The sequence below is a fragment of the Bidens hawaiensis genome, unplaced genomic scaffold, assembly GCF_021521415.1.
Source record: "Bidens hawaiensis isolate Kalapana, Puna unplaced genomic scaffold, B.hawaiensis_p1.1 tig00014257_1, whole genome shotgun sequence".
In the NCBI taxonomy this organism is placed as follows: Eukaryota; Viridiplantae; Streptophyta; class Magnoliopsida; order Asterales; family Asteraceae; genus Bidens; species Bidens hawaiensis.
The window spans coordinates 607,905-627,078 of NW_027492228.1; positions in this window are offsets into that span (position 1 = coordinate 607,905).

Consider the following 19,174-nt stretch of genomic DNA (forward strand, 5'->3'; position numbering starts at 1 on the left):
GTTGTTCTGGTTATTTTCTAACCATTAAGTTTATTATTTTGTAGTATAAATGTTTTTAAATTTCGTAGATAAAGTGGTGGTATTGTTTGTTTTCTTTTGGCTGTCAAACTATGCAAGTGTTTGATTTGCTATAATTTCCTTTGTTGCGATTGTAGGAGACTTCTATGAGGCAACCTCTGTGATGGCTGTTTGCTTTTTAACATGTTTCTTTTAGTTTTATTATAATAGTTGCAAAAAGTATGGTTGTCGTATGGATAGTTATTATTGACTTTGCATTGTTTTGCTTTCAAAATGTGCAGGTATTTGGGTTGGTATAATTCCTTTATCACGTAGGAGGTTAACTATGCCGTTGAGTGTATGCCGGCTGTTGCTGGCTTCCATTTTGGAATCCTTGGTGGCGGAGGTAAGATGGTGATGTTAAACTGCTCTCTCTTCCGATGATGGCCGTTGTCGAGCTTTGTTTTCGAACCCTAGGTGGTGGCTAAGCTGGCGATTTTTTGCGTTGTGTTTGGAGCTCTAATAATCGACAACGGTGGTGGTTGTCGCCGGCTTCTATGTTGGAAACCTAGGCGGTGGGGGAATGACTATTGTCGGGTTCCAATTTGGAGCTCTAAGTTACGGCGGTGGTGGTTTATGGTGGTGATGGACCTTCGAATCTTTTCTATGGTTGTAGATGTGGGGTGTTGACCTGATTTTGGGTGTTTCAAAGCCGCCTTTTCTTGGCGTTGTCGCAACCCCCCGCAATGCGGGAGGTCGCAATACTAGTATAAATTTAAAAATGAACACATCTTAAAGTTTGTACAAGTACTAAACAAAGCGCACAATGGATATTTTTGAAAGAAGCCAAACTAAACCATTCACCAAAGTAGTGTGGATGTTTAGAGTTCACTCTATGCCTCGTACTAAAACAATTATATACCATCTCTCCTTTTGTTTCCAAAACACTTCAAGAGCTAGTGGCGAAGCTTGGACTAAGACACCGCAGAGGGGACTCAAAATGTATACAAAAATTCACAAACGATGGGGGGCCGGACTCAAATTTTCGGTCGAAAACGCCTAAATTTACACTACGCATAAAAAACTTCGGACGAAAACAGGTAAATTTACACTACTACGCGAAAAAACCGGCGGGGGGGGGGGGGGGGGGGGGGGCTTTCCCCGGCCGTAAGTAAGCTTCGCCATTGTCTAGAGCCCCTTAGCAATGAACCTTATACTACTAAGCCCTTTGTACAATCGACATGATGTTATGGTTTAGACAAAATAGCAAAACTAGTCCTTTATGTTTGCACGTTTTTTCATTTGATATCCTTTGGTGAAAGAAATGACAGAAAACATCCTTTATGTTTAAAAACTCTATCACGTTACGTCCTTTGACACTAATGTCGTTAATTTTTTTCTTGTTAAATCTGGTCATATGCAAGGCACTTGAGGGCATGTTTGTAATTTAATAAGTAATTTAATAATCAAAACTAAAAAATAAAAGCATATAAAACAAACTCTCCCCCCCCTCCATCTTCATCTTCATCTTCATCTTCTCAACCACAACCATCACCAACCAAACCACCACCACCTGCCGTCATGACCACCACCCGGCTCAACTACCGCCTGACCCGAAACACCACCTTATTCTAATCCTCTCCCAACACCACTGATCACCACCAAGCACCACCCCTACACCGTAGATCAACCCCCACACATCCACCGGCCCACCACAAACCCCCTCTCATTGCCGATACCGTCGCCACCACCTCAACCACCACGGATGACATCGCAAGACAACCATCGCGTCTCTTTCTTCCCCTATTCAACAATTCTTAAACAACATAACCCTAATTTATAATTTTCCCCAAATTTCATCACCTCTTCAACCCAGGGAACTCTCAGATCCAACCCTCTTTTCAACTACTCGTTCTTTTTCTCAAATCTGAAACAGTTTGAGACAGACGGCGATGGTGGTGGATGCTGCCGGAGGTTAGAGGTTGGGAGTGGGAATATAGTATTCGTTGCGAATATTGTGATTACGGAAGAGGTTGTAGGTCAGGGCTGGGTTATTTAACAGTGGTCTTAGGCGGTGGTAGTGGTGATGGCCACAAAGTGGTGGTGTTTTGGTTCATTGAACTCTTCACACTTACAGTTCACTTAGGCTGAGGGGTGCGGAGCGCGAGAAAGGGCGCAAGAGGCGAGACGCTCGCGCCCCGGGGCGCGAGGACCACACCACCGAGGCGCGAGAGGGGCGCGAAAGGGGCGCGAGCGCGGAAAAAGAGGCAGGCGCGGGTGGGGTAGCGGCTGGGGGGAGCGTGAAAGAGGTCTGGGAATGCGTGAAAAGAGCCGTTGGGCTCGTTTTTTATTAAAAAAAAAAAATTTTTTTACACTATATAATACCATACATTGCAACCAATATCAAACCAAAATCAAACCCGATTTTTTTTCTCTATTCAACCTATATCAAACCCAAACCAACACCAATATCACATACCAATATCGCATACCACACCCAAAACCCAAAATCACCCCATCTTCCAAACCTTTTTTTAAAAACATGGCTGGAAATTGGTACCCAAACCTAGATTCAGATTACAGTTACGAGGATTTATGGTCGGCACCGGACCAAGCGATGTTTTATTCGGGGTCGCAACAACCATCCGGCTTTCAACCATCCAACATACAACCGTCTCCTAACTTTGTAGTTCCGGAGACACAAGAACCAGAAGGTGAAGCTGCGGGACAAAGAAGACGCGTCCACCGGAAAAAACAAATTGCAACGGACGGGTCGGGTTCGGCTTCGACCGGAAGGACGAAACGGAAAATCACTCCGTGGTCATCGGATGAGAAGGAAGCCCTGTGTCGGGCTTGGATAGTCACTTCTGAGGATCGGCGTTGCGGTAATTGTTTTAACGTTTTTAAAAATGATTTTTAATAAAAAAGTTAAATGACTTATAAATTTATTTATGCATTTTGCAGCGGACTACCAAAAGAGCAAGGTCTTTTGGACAAAGGTTAGGGAGACGTTCTATTCGCTCGTTGGGAGTACAGAGCGGAACGCCGATATGATTTCGGGTCGGTGGACCGAAATCAGAAAATTTGTCGGCTTGTTTACTAATCTGTTCAACAGGAACGCCGGTCGTATGAGACCAAGTGGCAGTGACGATTTGGCGGTTTATAATTTCACTGTCGAAGAGTGGAGGCAGGAGTGCCTGCGGAGGTATGGGACGGTGAAGACGTGGGACGATGTAAAGGTGTGGGAGAGGTTGAGAAGGTGTTCTAAGTGGGTTGAGCTGGTGGCGCCGGACGTTGATGCGGAAGTAGGGCCGAAACGGACTAAAACTAGTTCGTCTGGAGCGTACAGCACTTCCGCCGGGTCGGATTGCCGGGTCGGATTCGACCTAAACGTTGCGGGGGAGGAAACGTCTTCACCGCCGAGAAGGCGGCCATTGGGAAGGGACGCCAGGGGCAAAAAACCGGCTGAGGGGGAAGCCGTAAACATCAACGATCTTGTTGAATCCCTCAATAAATTCAACAAAACCATGGAGGTGGTCTCTAATGACAAAAAGGAAAAAAAAAGAATGAGAGATTTGGAATTCCTTACAAGAGACTTCAGTAACCTAAATCCGGTCGACCAAATGCTGATGGAAAAACAAAAGGAACGTATCCGGAAGAGGTTGATCGAAGAAGACCAAGCCGAAGAATAAGAATAATGTTTTTTTTAGTACTTTAATTTTTTTTAGATATTAATGTGTTTTTTTAATTAATGTGTGTTTTTTTAAATAATTTATGAGTTTTTTTAATAATATGTTTTTTTAATACATTTATAAAAAAATAAAAAAAAAACCACTCGCGCCCCCTCTCGCGCCCCTCCACACCATGCCCCGGGGCGCGAGCACCACTACCAACACCCATCTTATCAAGTTTCTCTCTCTGCCACACGTCACAATATTATTGGCTGGCGCCCCCACTCGCGCCCCCCACACCCCTCAGCCTTAGAGATTGTTTAGAGAGAGAATCGATGGGTTTTTTTTTATGATTAATTTTGGCATTTAACATATGCTTTTTTTGTATTAAATAAGGGGAAATAAATGAGGGATAAGAAAAGACACTATTGCCCTCAAAATGGGGTTCATTTGACCAGATTTTGAAGAGAAAAATTAACGGAGTTAGTGCCAAAGGACGTAACGTGATAGAGCTTTTAAGCATAAAGGATGTTTTCTGTCATTTCTTTTACCAAATGACGTCCAATGAAAAAATGTGCAAACATAAAGGATTAGTTTTGCTATTTTGTCTATGGTTTATTATGATATGTTAAAGGGAAAACACTATAGAATAGTATCCAAATTTTATATTTGTTCTAATTAAGTCACTCATATTTTGTTTTATCTCAATCAGGTTACTCAACTTTCAATTTGTCCCTATTAGGTCACTTACATTTCAATTTGTTTTCTAAAACGAGAGGGACAACTACTATATTATTGTAAGTGATATATTTAATGATAAAAAATAAAAAAAATGTTGGTTATGAACATATACTATGAAGGTAAAAAAGATAGTATTATAACATTTATTGAAAGTTGAGTGACCTAACTGAGATAAAATTAAAAGTTGAGTGACCTAATTAAAACAAATTGAAATTTGAGTGACCTAATTAAGACGAAATAAAATATGAGTGACTTAATTGAAGCAATCTTGAAACTTGATTACTATTTTATAAAGTTGTCCAGCTAAAAACACTCATTTATCCTATAAGTAGGGTTTTTTTTTCAGCTTTGCCTAGAGACGAAGACAAAGTATACATAGAGTAGGCCCAGGCCCACTATAGGAATTCCATAAACTAGAAAGATTATGTAGTTTAGAGTGAAATTTGAAGGCTTATTTATTAATTGTTATGTGTTTTGAGACAAAGCAGATGATATTTATTAACTAGGTTATAAGTCCATATACTACACGGGGTTGGGTACAAAAAGGGTTGAACTTAACATGATTAATCATGTTTAACATGCATTAACAAAAACACATCATCAAATAACATGATCGAATAATATGTAATTAAAAGTTAGGTGATATAAATAAAATCTGTTTAATAATGTGGACAATTCTCCAATAATTCAAGAATCCTTTTGCAAACATATTGGCGCAACCCAATACCAGAATGGAAAACGGAAGTCAAACCGATGACTTACAAGGAGTAAATATTTTAATTGTCACTGTTGAGGTTCAAAACAAGCTTATAAGAGGGTCTTCGGTCCAGTTCAACGGGACCACGTAGGCGTGAAACACACAAATCAGAAAAAACAATTTATAAACGTATAACTATAGGGAAAGGAATATTAAGACAAAGTCAATAAAAAAATAAAAATATTAAAATGTGAAGAAAGAATATTAGCATAAGTTGCTAAAATTACCAGTAATCGTAATTATGTGACCAAAAAAAAAGACCATTCGACTTTAGATCCATCGTGATTTCTTATGCACTTTCAAGGTCATTTGGGTTATTACCATTCTTTGATTCAGCATCCTCAGGTACACTCTCAACATCCTTACTGTCTAAAATTGGAGCAAGAAAGCTTTCCCCTAGCTGCATAACATTCATATTTCAAATTTGTCAATTTCAAACTAATTTTTCAAAACATCTTATTTCACTTACAAATAATCAGATAAATATAAAAACAATTACAAAATATCCCCAATAAGACTTTTGCAGTTTAAAAATATAAAACTTTGATTTCTAATTAACCAAATTCCTAAAATGCCCCTTTGCACAAATTTAACTCGTATAAAAATTTTTAAACACTGAAATGCTTATGTTCAAGAATTTGCGCCAACCACCAGTTTACCCTATTAAGCATTTAAATAAAAAAGTAAAAATAAATAAATTAAACAGGAAGAAATTTTTAAATTTAAAAATGGAATTATACATTGAGAACAAAATTACAACCAAACCACACATCACCATCAAGTTCAAGTTCAGACTTGAGCCTCTTCAAGAAATTAAACATTGTTGGATATTCATAGTTTAAAACAATTAATATTTTTTACCTGTATAGAAGTTGCAAAATTCAAGAGTGCTTCACATTCATCAAAATGAGCTCTTCCATGTGCCACTACATTAGCAAGATCAGATGTGAGACAATTACTTTCCACTTGCTATAACTGTATATAGATATTAAGACTTGTTCAAAAATTACTTGCACGTGATATCCTCAATAAGTATGATCATACGCTCTCTTTGCACTCAGGACAATTTTGTTATGAGTGGAAAATGGCCTCGTTATCCGAGTACGTTGGTTGTTACCAACTGGAAAGGTCCTTACTTGCTCGATTATCCGAGTTCGTTGGTTGTTACCAACTGGAAAGGACCCTACTTGCACGATTATTACACATGTCTCATGGAATTGTATGATTTTTATGTATGTATAAACAAAACTTGTGTGAACTCACAAACTATTTGCTTACTTGACCTTTATTTTATACATGTGCTACATGTACAATCATTAGATAATGATACATAGAGATGACATTAGTACTTAGGTTATATTAATAATTGGGACAAGTTGATTTATTTTCCTTATAATATAATTCCTTTTGTTTACAAATTTGTGTACTTGATGTTTTAAATTAATTAATGATAATATTGTCATTACATGTGTTTTGAGCAATTTGTACGTCACATTCAGGCGTTTCCGCTTAAGACAGGGTGTTACATTAGATAATAAAACAAGTTAAAATGGTCTAACTTATCTAAAGGAGATAAAAGTGTTGGAAAATCCCATATAATGTGGCCTTATTACCATTTAAATAATTATGATTAGTCAAATAACCTAACTGTACCCATAAGATATATGGGCTATTTGATAGACATACCCATATATATATTAGGGTTCCCTTAGATGTCATATAATATAACAGAGAATTGAAAACACACACCAATAACTTTCTCTCTGAGATCTCCATCAATTAGTGACATCATAATGGAACCGAACCAGGAGTCATCATGGCATCATCATCCTTCTCTATGATCTTGATTTCTACAAGTAAGTTCTATTAGTATGTGTCTAACTTCTTATTTATGATTGAATCAACATGTTAGGGTTTATGTTTTACCAATGTCTCAAGGATATAATCAACATGTGGTATCAGAGCTATGTTGATTATGTCAATTCAATCATTAAAATAACCGATAACTTGTTTTCTGATAATTAAAATCCTTAACTTGGTGTTCTACAAATCGTTGCTTCAATTGATATCCACTACAAAGTTTTCGTTCGGCATTATAATTGACACAAGAAATAGAATAATGGTGCAAATCGGTTTCCCTTGATAATTTTTGATATATTGGATTTCCATTAATTCAAACAAGTGGGTAAGTCACATGATTTTAATATGCCCACACATTTTTGTTTTAGAATCCATTTAATTCAGATTGAAAACAACACTTATTTTTATTAAATCTTTGTAAATTAATGTACAATTTTTCGCATGGCTCGGACTCACCTAAGCCCAAAACTAATGGATAAGTTTTTGTTTTTTTTTAAATCAATTTTTCATCCACGTAAATTTCAGTTAGTTTTGATGGTGGAATGAGTAATTGTTGCTTTCACAAAAGTCAAAACTGAATGTGATTCTGCAAACAAATGTTAACGAAATTAACCATGTTGTAAACGAAAACTCAGCATGTTTCATGTTTGTAACTTGTTCACTACGAAACAAAACATTACTTAGTTTAGTTTACACTCAAGCATTTATTAGGTCAATATATATGACTTTCGTTTAAGATCAAAAGAAACATTTAAGTTTTGTGTGAACAATTTAAGTTTCGATTGAGCTCATTTTGCCCATGCTTACTTTCGTTTCATTATTACTTTAACGTGCCATTAATTTCCCGTGTCATTAATTAAAACTTTCGTCTTAAACGAAACTTAAGTTTAAACGAAATTTATATATCTTTTGGTGAAACTTAGTAACTTTCACTTGAATATTCAAATGGCATAGTTTTGCTTAAATAAACGAAACTTTGTGGCTTAACTTTCGAGCGACCAAACTTTCGTGTGACTCGAGATTTTGAATAGCCAAAGCTTTCGTTTGATCGAACTCATGAATGGTCTAAATCTTGTATGCCACAAGCTTTCGGGTAATCAAACTTAAAAATTCCTGTTATTTTGAATATTAATTATTTTGCACATAAAATCATTTATGTTTAAACCCATAACTTTCGCATAAGTTTCGCGCAAGCTAGAATTTCAATGGCAACTTTAATGAAGAATTAAGTGATTGAACCAACGAGATATCATTTAATTTGAAATTGAAGTTTAATGAAACCATTTTATGCAATTATGTGTTTTGTCAAAATAAAATAAACCCAACGGTTACTTGTTTTGATGGTATAAATGATGAATTATTGGCCTTATTTGCATAGACATTTTATTTCTGCCCAAAGGTGATGTGTTATGTTTATGAGCCCTTACTTTATTTACGTGCGTTCATTATATTTGAGCTTTGGTCATAGCCAACGCGAAACCAAAGTTAAAGTAGAACCTTAGTGCTTATGTATGTTCATAATATTTGAATTTTGGTCATAGCCAATGCGAAGCCAAGGTTCAAATATAACCTTAATTTAGTCTTTTATGTTGGTGTCATAATTGACTTTATCTTCAATGTATTTGTTTTGTCCGCCTTGTTAATTACCCCTAATTTAGCTAAATTACACTCTTCTATCCATATCAATCTAGTATCCACTTTAAGTTCTAGTGTTGCAATCGAATTTTACCACTTAGACGAACATGGTTAAAATCACTCTTGGAATGATGCATCTTGATTATGCGTGATGACATGAAGCCCTCATAGCTCTTACTGCTTGAAGAACTGCAAATTAGAAATTAGAGCATGATAAATGGGAGTAGTCGAACATAATGTATTTTATAATTATTAATAATTCCATCTTAAGTGTCATCAGGGGAGCTATACCTAATTCATAGAATGATAAAGTTTATTTGGATATAATTGAGGCGTAGCTTAAAGTATCTTCTAACTCGCATGAGAAGAAGGGGAAATTCAAAGAGGAAAGTTTTAAGGTCCATAAACCTAAATCAAGTACTATTCTCTGCCTTAATGTCTCTAAGAGATAATCACATGTAAATTGTGCCATAATAAAGGTCACATGCGATGAGATTGTTCAAAAAAAAAAAAAAAACCAACTTGAGGGAGAATTCTTAGAACAAGAGTTAGTGACGAAATAAAAGATAATGTAGGTACCATGCAATCTATTATGAAAAAACTTGTCATTGTATTACACTTTATGATACCTTATTTTAGTATCACTACCAAAGTTAGACAATGATGGTTATGAAGCTTTGCATGGGCATGACAAAGTCACTATTAGTTTTAACTCTAAAATTCTTGGTTGTGGTTGTCTTGATTGAGATCTCTATATTTTCACGTACTTATATTTAGTTAAAGAAGAAAAGAAAATGAATCTTCTAACATATGTAAAACCTTTATGGCTAAAGTTAAAATCCAACTTAAGCATAAGATAAAGGTAATATGAGTAGATAGACGAGGTGGGTATTGTGGCCACCATGCAAATGTACCACTGTGGGTACTACTCAGCATAACACCATTACTGAGAAAAGAATTAGAACCCTTGACGATATGGTAAGAAGTATGTTACAAAACTCAAATCGTCCTAACTTTTTATGGACTGAGGCCTTAAAGACAATTGTTCATATACTTAATAGGGTTCCTTCTAAACTCGTCCCTAAAAATCCTTTTGAGATTTGGACAGGAAGGAAGCCAAGCTTACAATATATGAAAGGGGTTGTCTTGCCAAAGCTAAACTTTATAATACCCTACAACAAGAACTTGACATGAGGACTGTCAGTTCTTACTCTATAGGATATCCTAAACATTCAAAGTGATTTAAATTCTATTACCTTTGTATACAACTCGCATAATAGAAACCCATAATGTTGAGTTTCTAGAGAAATCTAAAAGTAGTGGGAGCAGTGAAAGTGAAGTCTTTGATTCCCAAGAAGTGCAAGAGGAGGGGGGATGGGCTCTTCAACTTTACCTCCTATTACACCTCTTGTGCATAACACTGCACCACATAAGTCTCCTCATAAAATAACGCTTCAAATATTCCTAAGAATGAAGGCACATCAAACACACAAAAGCAAAACATTGAACCCATTAATTATCATGAACCTGAAAATGAGCTTAGGAAGTTATCTAGGTCTAAAGGCCTACTAACTTTGATGCTTATCTAACCTAACTTAATGAAACTTATTTGGATTTATGAAAGTATAACGATCCAATATCTTATAATGAAGCCATTAGTAGTGATCAATCTTGTGAATAGAATAAAGCTATGATTGATGAGCTTGATTCCATGAATAAGAATGACGTTTGGGACTTGGTTAAGTTACTCGAGGGTGTAAAACTCGTAGGTTGTAAATGGGTTTACAAAACCAAATTAGACCCGAATGAAAATGTCAAACATTATAAAGTAAGATTGATTGTTAAAGGCTATATCCAGAAGAGAGTATTATTAGGAAACCTTCTCACCCACATTATAGAAGGATTCCTTGAGGATTGTTATGACATTAGTAGCAAATTATGACTGAGAGCCACATTAGATGGATGACAAGAATTGTTTTCCTAAGTGGTGACTTGCATAAAGACGTGTTCATAACTCAACCTAAGGGATTTAATCCCAAAGGCAAGTAACATTTAGTCTATAAGCTAAAGAAATCTAAATACGGGCTAAAACAAATATCGCGTCAATGGTGCTTAAAGTTCGATGAAATTATGAAAAAAAAAATGCTTTATGAAAATCAAGTGGATCAACTCACCTACCTCAAAATAGTGGGAGCAATTTTACTATACTTGTCATTTACACGGATGATATCTTTCTAGTAAGTAATAACTTAGATTTATTGCATGGGTCAAAGCGATCATTGTCGCATAATTTTGACATGATGGATCTTGGAGAAGCCACTTACATATTAGGAATCAAAATACACCAAGATTGTATCTATGAGACATTAGGTCTGTCTCAAAAGACGTACGTTAATCGTGTTCTTGCACGATATAGCATGCAATGTTGCTTTCCATCAGTAGCTCCAGTAATTAAAGGAGGTCTTTTTGTTTCATTTTAAATGTCCGAAAATAAAGGTTTAGAAGGAGTGAATGAAATTGATGCATTATGGTTTAGTAGTTGGAAGCGTTATGTATAGTTAAGTTTGTTTTCGTCAAATTATCGCGTGTATTGTTGGAATGTTAGACCGTTATCAATCTCATTATGGTCTAGATCATTATAAGACAATAAATAAAGTATTGCGATATCTATAAACAACAAAAGAAGCTTGGTATACAAATAATTGATAATTTGGAAGTAATTGAATTTTATAATTCTTACTTTGCTGAATGCAAAGATGATAAGAAATCATATTCGGGCTACCTCTTTATGTCGATAGGTGGACTAATGCCATGGAGAAGTCATAAGCAGCATCTAACAATCTCCATAATGATGGCTGAATATGTTGTAGTGTACAATGTAGCATGCCATGGAATATTGTTTGAAAATTTGATAAGTGGACTCAAAATTGTTTAACTCCATATCACGAAATTTGAAGATATACTTTAATAAGTCAGTTGCCGTTAGTTTCTTGAACAGTAAAAGTTCGAGTGACGTTGCATTATGTTTTGACGCAAAGTACTTGTTCGTAGTCGTACGTGAATGCGTAGAGGAAAATAACCTTTGTATCGAATACATTAACACTATAAATATGCTATCAGGATCCAATAACTTAAGGTCTCCCGCCCATAAATATCTGATAACTTATAATGCAGATGGGTATAAGTAGAGACATTGTATAATAGCATATGGTGTGTATGAATTTTTATGATTTCCTCGAATTCTTTGTTTTTGTCTATAATAAAGATTATGTGCACATTATGATCTATAGACAAAACTTATGCAAATTAATTAGTTACCTTAAAGGGTTTATTCTAGTTATTTGATACTAAATTTCAAATATCGTATGTTGAGACTATAGTATGACTGTTGGGGATCTCGAGTTATCAGCAACTCGAATGATTGTAACTAACTACTATAGTTTTAGTGTACAACTTGATGAGTGTTTAACTTGGCCACTTATTTAACGAATTACTCATCATAAATGGTTATTCGGCCAAGTGGGAGAATGTTGGAAAATCCCATATAATGTGGCCTTATTACCATTTAAATAATTATGATTAGTCAAATAACTTAACTGGGCCCATAGGATATATGGGCTATTTGATGGACATACCCATATATATATTTAGGGTTTCCTATAGATTTCATATAACATAACAGAGAATTGAAAACACACACCATAACTTTCTCTCTAACATCTCCATCAATTAGTGACATCATAATGGAACCGAACCAGGAGTCATCATGGCATCATCATCCTTCTCTATGATCTCGATTTCTACAAGTAAGTTCTATTAGTATGTGTCTAACTTCTTATTTATGATTGAATCAACATGTTAGGGTTTATGTTTTACCAATGTCTCAAAAATATAATCAACAAAAAGGTATGCTAATAATTAACAATCGAACCTCAAGCCATCTTTTTATATTAATGCTATGAACCCATTTAAATATTTAGATCTGTTAAATAGTTGTGTGATTAGATGAAAAGTAAAATAATATTTGGGTTGCATGATAATAGTTTAATTGGTTTGTTTTTGAGCTGCAGCAAATAATTCGAAGAAAGTTAATTATGAAAAGCTACTGATCGAGAACAATTGAAAGGAGTAAATGGGTCATGGTGAAACTAGTTAACAGTGGATTAAGCTACAAATGGGCTACTAATTAAGGGAAAAGTGAATCGGTGCTGTCAGCCGTATAAGGTTAGAAGTGAAACTTATCAAAACTACGTAATTTTGATTAAAACTAACAAGTTAATTATGTTTATTGTTTTTTGCTCTCATCTTCCTCCCCACCAATGCATCAATTTTGCACATTATCTCTCTGGCGCCGTGCTCTCCAAAATGAAGATCTGCAGCAGCGCATTGATCTCACGGCTCATGAGTAATTACGATTCTGAATTTCACATAAAATATGCCATATTATACTATGAGGATGTGATTTTTATTGCACTTTCTGATGGGAAGAAGAGAGACTTTGACGCTTATGTTTTGTGAAAGAAATTATGACGGATTTTTTTGTAATTAAGCTTTTCAAGTTAGGCCGATTGTGTTTGCCTGCTGGTTACTGCAGATCCTCGTCTAGTACTGGCAGAGCACGGTGACAATCGCCAGAAAGATGAAAGTGCAATTTATTTTAAACTTAACAATCGATGGGAGGAAGATTTGAGGAAAAAAAGGAGTATAATTAATTTAATTAATTAGTTTTAATCAAAACTACGTAGTTTTGATGAGTTTTAACTTAGACGGCCGGCAGCCCAGAATTCACTTTCCCCGTTAATTAAGTATTAACTAGTTAACAGTGGATTAAACTACAAATGTGCTATTAATTAACTCGATGTGGTTGGAATAAAAGAAAGGAAGGGCACGCCAGTTGAGGGGAGTTCCACGGCGGTGTGAAGGAAGCACGCAAAGGAGGCGACAACCTTTGTTTTGAGGGATTGGCATCAAGCGAGAACCAAGATGAGCGGCTAATTTTTCTGCGGTTACAACCGGGCATAGGGTTAGTGCTATTACATGTATGAACTTGGTTTGATTGTGTTTGAACAAGAATCTTGGTTAAATGGTCATCTATAATGATTGATTGAGTTCTTGTGATTATTTTGTATTGAAGAAAGAATTTGTCTTAGTTGAATTTATCGACAATTATCAGTTTATGGTTATTAAGAATCAATTACCATTAATTGATTTTCACTGAGACAACATCCCAGCATGTGTTGTTATTCAGTTGCGGAGCCAGATTCCTTTGGCTTGTAATTATCTATATCTATATCTATATCTATATCTATATTACATATAAAAGATTTAAGGTGGACAAAATGGTAATTTGGAATCCCGCTATTATATCACAGTGAGACGCCATAAAAATTCAATTCCTATAATCACCGGCTTCATTACATCTCCCGGTAACCCCCGATCATACTATTAAAGCCTCTCTTCAGTTATCTCCATGTCTTTCATCTTTCTCTAACCCCCAATTCTACCATTAAACCCTATCTTCAATTGCTCTAACACCTAAATAAATTAAAGGGCCTCCAAATCCGTTGCCTATCCTCTAATAAAGCCACCAGAGTCAATTGATTTTCACTGAGACAACATCCCAGCATGTGTTCTTATTCAGTTGCGGATCGTTAGGTCAGAGATTCCTTTGGCTTGTAATTATCTATATCTATATCTATATTACATATTTATCCTACAACTGTCTCATCCACTCTTTCGATTCAGCCTGCTTCATCCGACCTACACAATTGAAAGAGACGATCTATCAAACCCACCGCCTACCAGGTAACATTTCGGTCTCCTATTCTAATTACTTCATATTGTTTGTCGTTACAGATTCATATTGTTTGTACCTGTTTGGGGTGTTGGTTTGCTATTCTTACTATTGGTAAATTTGTTTAAAAAGTCTTTTAGCTTCAAGATTAATATTTACTGTTAAAAAGATTGGATTTTTATCATTTTGGGTTTCAAGATTCTTGATTTTTTTTAAGAAACTGGTAAATTCTTGAAGTAGAGGCCAAATTAGGATGTGGGTTGAGGTAAATTTGTTCAAACAATCTTTTAGGTTGAAGATTCATGGTGGGTTTTTTGGGGTTTGATTTTATTGCATATTTTTGGGGTTTTTTTTTTAAATTTTTTAGTTTTTTGATATGGGATTTTGATGATTAAACTTAAGCATTTGATATTGATTGATGATTAATATTCTGGATCTGTTCTTTAATATTTTTGTATTTAATCTTTATTCCCTTTTGATTTTAAGTTGCAAAAAGGGAAAAAAATTTACATATTTCGTAAGTTTCCTTGCTAATTTGTGCTTCAAGATTGTTTTAGATGTAAATTTAACCTGGGATTTGAAGGATAATAATATATTCCTCTTATACAGAGCTTTATTAATTTTTTTTATCATATTATATTTCAGAATTGTGGATCTCTAATGCCTTATTATGTAATTTTTGCTTAATCTGATGAGATATTTTGATTTTTTATTGAATGTGATTGAGGGCTGCATTTAATTGCTGTTATTAAAAGTAAATTAAAGCTAATATGTCATAATCTTGTATTTGATTACTTCTGCATAATCTACTTATCTTTATGACTTTATGCTAAAATTTGAAACATGACTCCTTTTGTTTGTGACAACAAACAATGTCAAGTTGACTACCTGCATTTGTAATCTTTAGGGGGTTTGGGTTTACTATTGTTTATGTAAGACGTGCTCATTTCGTTATCTTGATGTCATTTTTTGCAAACCCCCTAAAAATTACAACTTTGTCAACACCACTCCATAACCGGGCTATTAAAGCTAATATGTCATGATTAGTTATACTCACAATTGTTTGAACATAAACGACCACATACAAACGCTCACGAACATGAATGAAAGAACAAAACGTATGTTCGTGTACCTCTATTCAAATAAATGACAAAAAAAATCATGTTCAGGTCAAGAGGGGTATTTTTGATTTTTACAAAAAAAAAAAAAAACAAACAAAAAACTGACTAAAGGTATTTTGACTTTTAAATAGTCAAAGTGTGTGATCTGGTAACTGGTGTTTCAGGGCTATAAATTGGTCAAAGTGGTATATGTTTGACATAGACAAATGAGTGGTTCCTAAATGGCATCTAGATAGCTGCAAGGGCAATTCAGGTACTAAATTTTAACACGACAAATGGAAACGATATCCGCATCAAGTATTTTCATGGGAATCCAAGCTTGCGTAAAAATGGAACTGCAAATATTTTTATCAAGGTATTTTCATTCTTGTCTGTTTTCTAGCTCTGTTAATATATCTCTTAGGCTCACTTTCATGCATAGCAAAAACCTTATGTTAATATACCTAAGGCTTGAGTAATAATATTATTCTAGAAATTATTTTTTCATAAACCTTATGTTTTATGATACCATTGCTGAAACGGTTTCATAAACGTGAACGAGCCGCTATTGATCCCAATGCGTGTTTCTCTTTTTTTTTATCATATTTAATTTAATTATTAAACTGTTGCAAAGAGTTCTTTCTTTTATTTAATTTTTTATTCATGATGAAATTGATTTGGGTTTTAAAAATTTGTTTGTAAACGAGCCGAATAAACTGGCTCAGTTTGTGAACGAGCCGATTTTGAGAGTTTCTTCAAGTTGTCTCGGTTTGTAAACAAGCTCAACAAGGTGGCTCGGTTTGTAAACAAGCTGAAGTTTTCAAGCTTGTTTTCAACCAATCTTTTAAAATTGTACATTTTATTTATGTCAGAGATGACTTTCTACATGTTGACTTTTTTTAGGTCAAGATGGATGTCAAAGGTCGGCTGGTCGTTCTCCAAAGTCCAAACTGATCATCATTAAATTTTGTTTTTTTTCCTTTTTTGTTTTGACATTTCAATAGTTTTACGATGCATACCATGAATTAAACCTTTCAAACGAGATATAATGTTACAAAGTAATTGACGTTTGACAAAAGCTATTCCAGTTTCCACAACCCTTGATAGATGGGCCTCTTTTACGAGCCGTCCATATTGATTTAAACCTACTTTTCTGCATCTTCATTGGACTGGTCCAAATTCATCTATCAAAGAGATTTGCAATGAATTGGTTTTGAAATTCATGTAGTAGACATGCATATTTTTACTTTTAAATTACTATATTTATGATTGATATTTTCTTATTAATGTGTTTGGATTTTTATGTTTAAATTACTATGTCTATGGATGGTTTTTTCTTTTTTGTGTCTTTATTAGTATTTAATCGAGATCTATAAGGCTCATGCCGTAGATAGACTACATGTATACTATAAAAAAAACTAGCATAAGTATCACTTTATAAACAAAAAATTCATGAATTTTGACAAGATAACTGAACATATTGAATGAATATACCAAAATAAAACCATTTAAAAGTAAACATGAACTTTGTTAGGCCACTATCTATGTAAGTTGTGGTAAATTACAAGTTCTCATTTTTGAACCCGAAACTTGCTGTTGCAGCCTCTGACTTGTTAATAATTTGCCAGTTCCAATATTACAAATTCTCAGATTTCCCCTTCGAAGGTTATTTTGGAATTAAATATCAGTGGCAATTTTTGTGATTTACGAGAAGATCAGGATGTAGGGGTGGGAGGTTGTTTAGGGGTAGTTTTGATATGTGGAGTTAGGCTGGTTTTACTAGGTTAAGTAGGTTTTTTAAGGGTAGTTTCGGTATTAGCATAAATGGCTCTACGCATGACGCCACGAGGGTTCCATTACTAAAAAAACTGTTCGATTTGGATATTATTTCGCTCACTTATAAAATGGATTAATTCGGGTAGTGTTCATCTATAGGGGAGATTTGCTAATGTTTATGTTCTCAAACGGGTCAAATAGGCTAACACATGAGTTTGTTGTTATTATTAGTTTTATTAAATAAACTAACTTTTCAGTTTTGTTTTGTTGTACTGTAGGAGGACTTTAACAAATGAAAGGAGCATGTTTAAAAGTCAAGTTGAAATTGGTTTGGATGTTATCTCTTTCTGCCATGGACTACACAACTAGATCCAAATGTAATTTACTATGTGTTTTAAAGTAAAGATTCAAGCAGTTGATAGGTTACATAGGAGATTATGATGTTGGCTTTCTATTGGATTAAAAATATGTCAAAGTGGAAGTAATAGGTGTGGGAATCGTGGCTGGAGAATCCAATAAGTTGCTTGTAGATGAAATGGATTTTTCTTAACTTGTGAGAACTGGATTGAAGACCATTAGCTATCTCTTTGAATTGCATCTGGTCCTGCATTATTTGGAGTTGGAAGATTTGACTTTCATACCCGTCTGTGTATGGATTTGTTTTGTCTGTATGTTTTGATTGATGTACTCAAACTTTATCAGCATAGAACAAAAGGTGTTTTGACATTTAAAAACTATATTTGCAAATATAGTTTTTAAAAGATTGGGTTTTGCGATTCAAAAAGAAGTAGCGGCGCAGCTTGTTGCCCGCTTGCCTTCTGTTTCGATGTAATCCAATAAACAATCATTATGTTTTGTTATAAACAAAATAAAATGAGAAACTGAACTATATATGTTTTTAGCTAAAAAAAAATAAAAAATAAAAAAAAATTATATTAATCAGTTGTTCATTTACATGGACCCCGAGTCTAATCAATCCCGATTAAATGTCCATCTCGCCCCTCCACGATGTGCTGAACAGTTACTGATTGAATCCTCGTTGCATCACCTCCCCTCCGCAAAGCAACCTCACACAGATTGCATCCCCCCTGGGTTCCCGCCGCAACGCGCGGGCACACTTACTAGTCCTTCATTACAATTGTTTATCGAATTATGCCTATTCTATGTAATTTCACTCAACACATTCGACCAAGTTATTCATGTTTTGCACTGCCTGAAACTCGGGGTGATCATATTTCTCATTATTGTTCGCAAATAAATTAGTTTTAGTTATTAATCAAATAAATCAACTTTCTAAGTTCATCTTGGCATCGACTGTCCACTTAATATTCGGTTTTAAATTAAGTTTTAGAATAAATAATCAGAAAAAGCACAATACTGACACATGCTCCTCGTGGATACGACACCCAGGGCCGACCCTTATGGGTGGCAGGGTGGTCGATGGCCACAGGCCCGACACCCCGCTAGGCCCGATTTTTTTTTAAATATATGTATGTTTATTTAAACAATATGTATATTTAGTGTTTAAACCCAATTACATAACCATTAGCTTGGTCTAGTGGCAAAGGGGTATTACTCTCAACCAAAAGGTAATGTTTAATCTTATTTTTATACAAAAGTTTTTTACACAACCTAAATTGTAACAAAGTAAGCTCATATCAAAATTAAATTGTTTAAACTTAACAAAATACTCATTTTACTTAAGCCCAAAAAAATTTTCGCCTTCGGTCCAAAATTTTTTTTGCTTTCTCGGAGCCGGCCCTGACGTTACCCTACTTACTCTCGATATATAATTTAATTAGGTTTTTGAATGACTAGAACGACGGTCATCAAATTTATACAA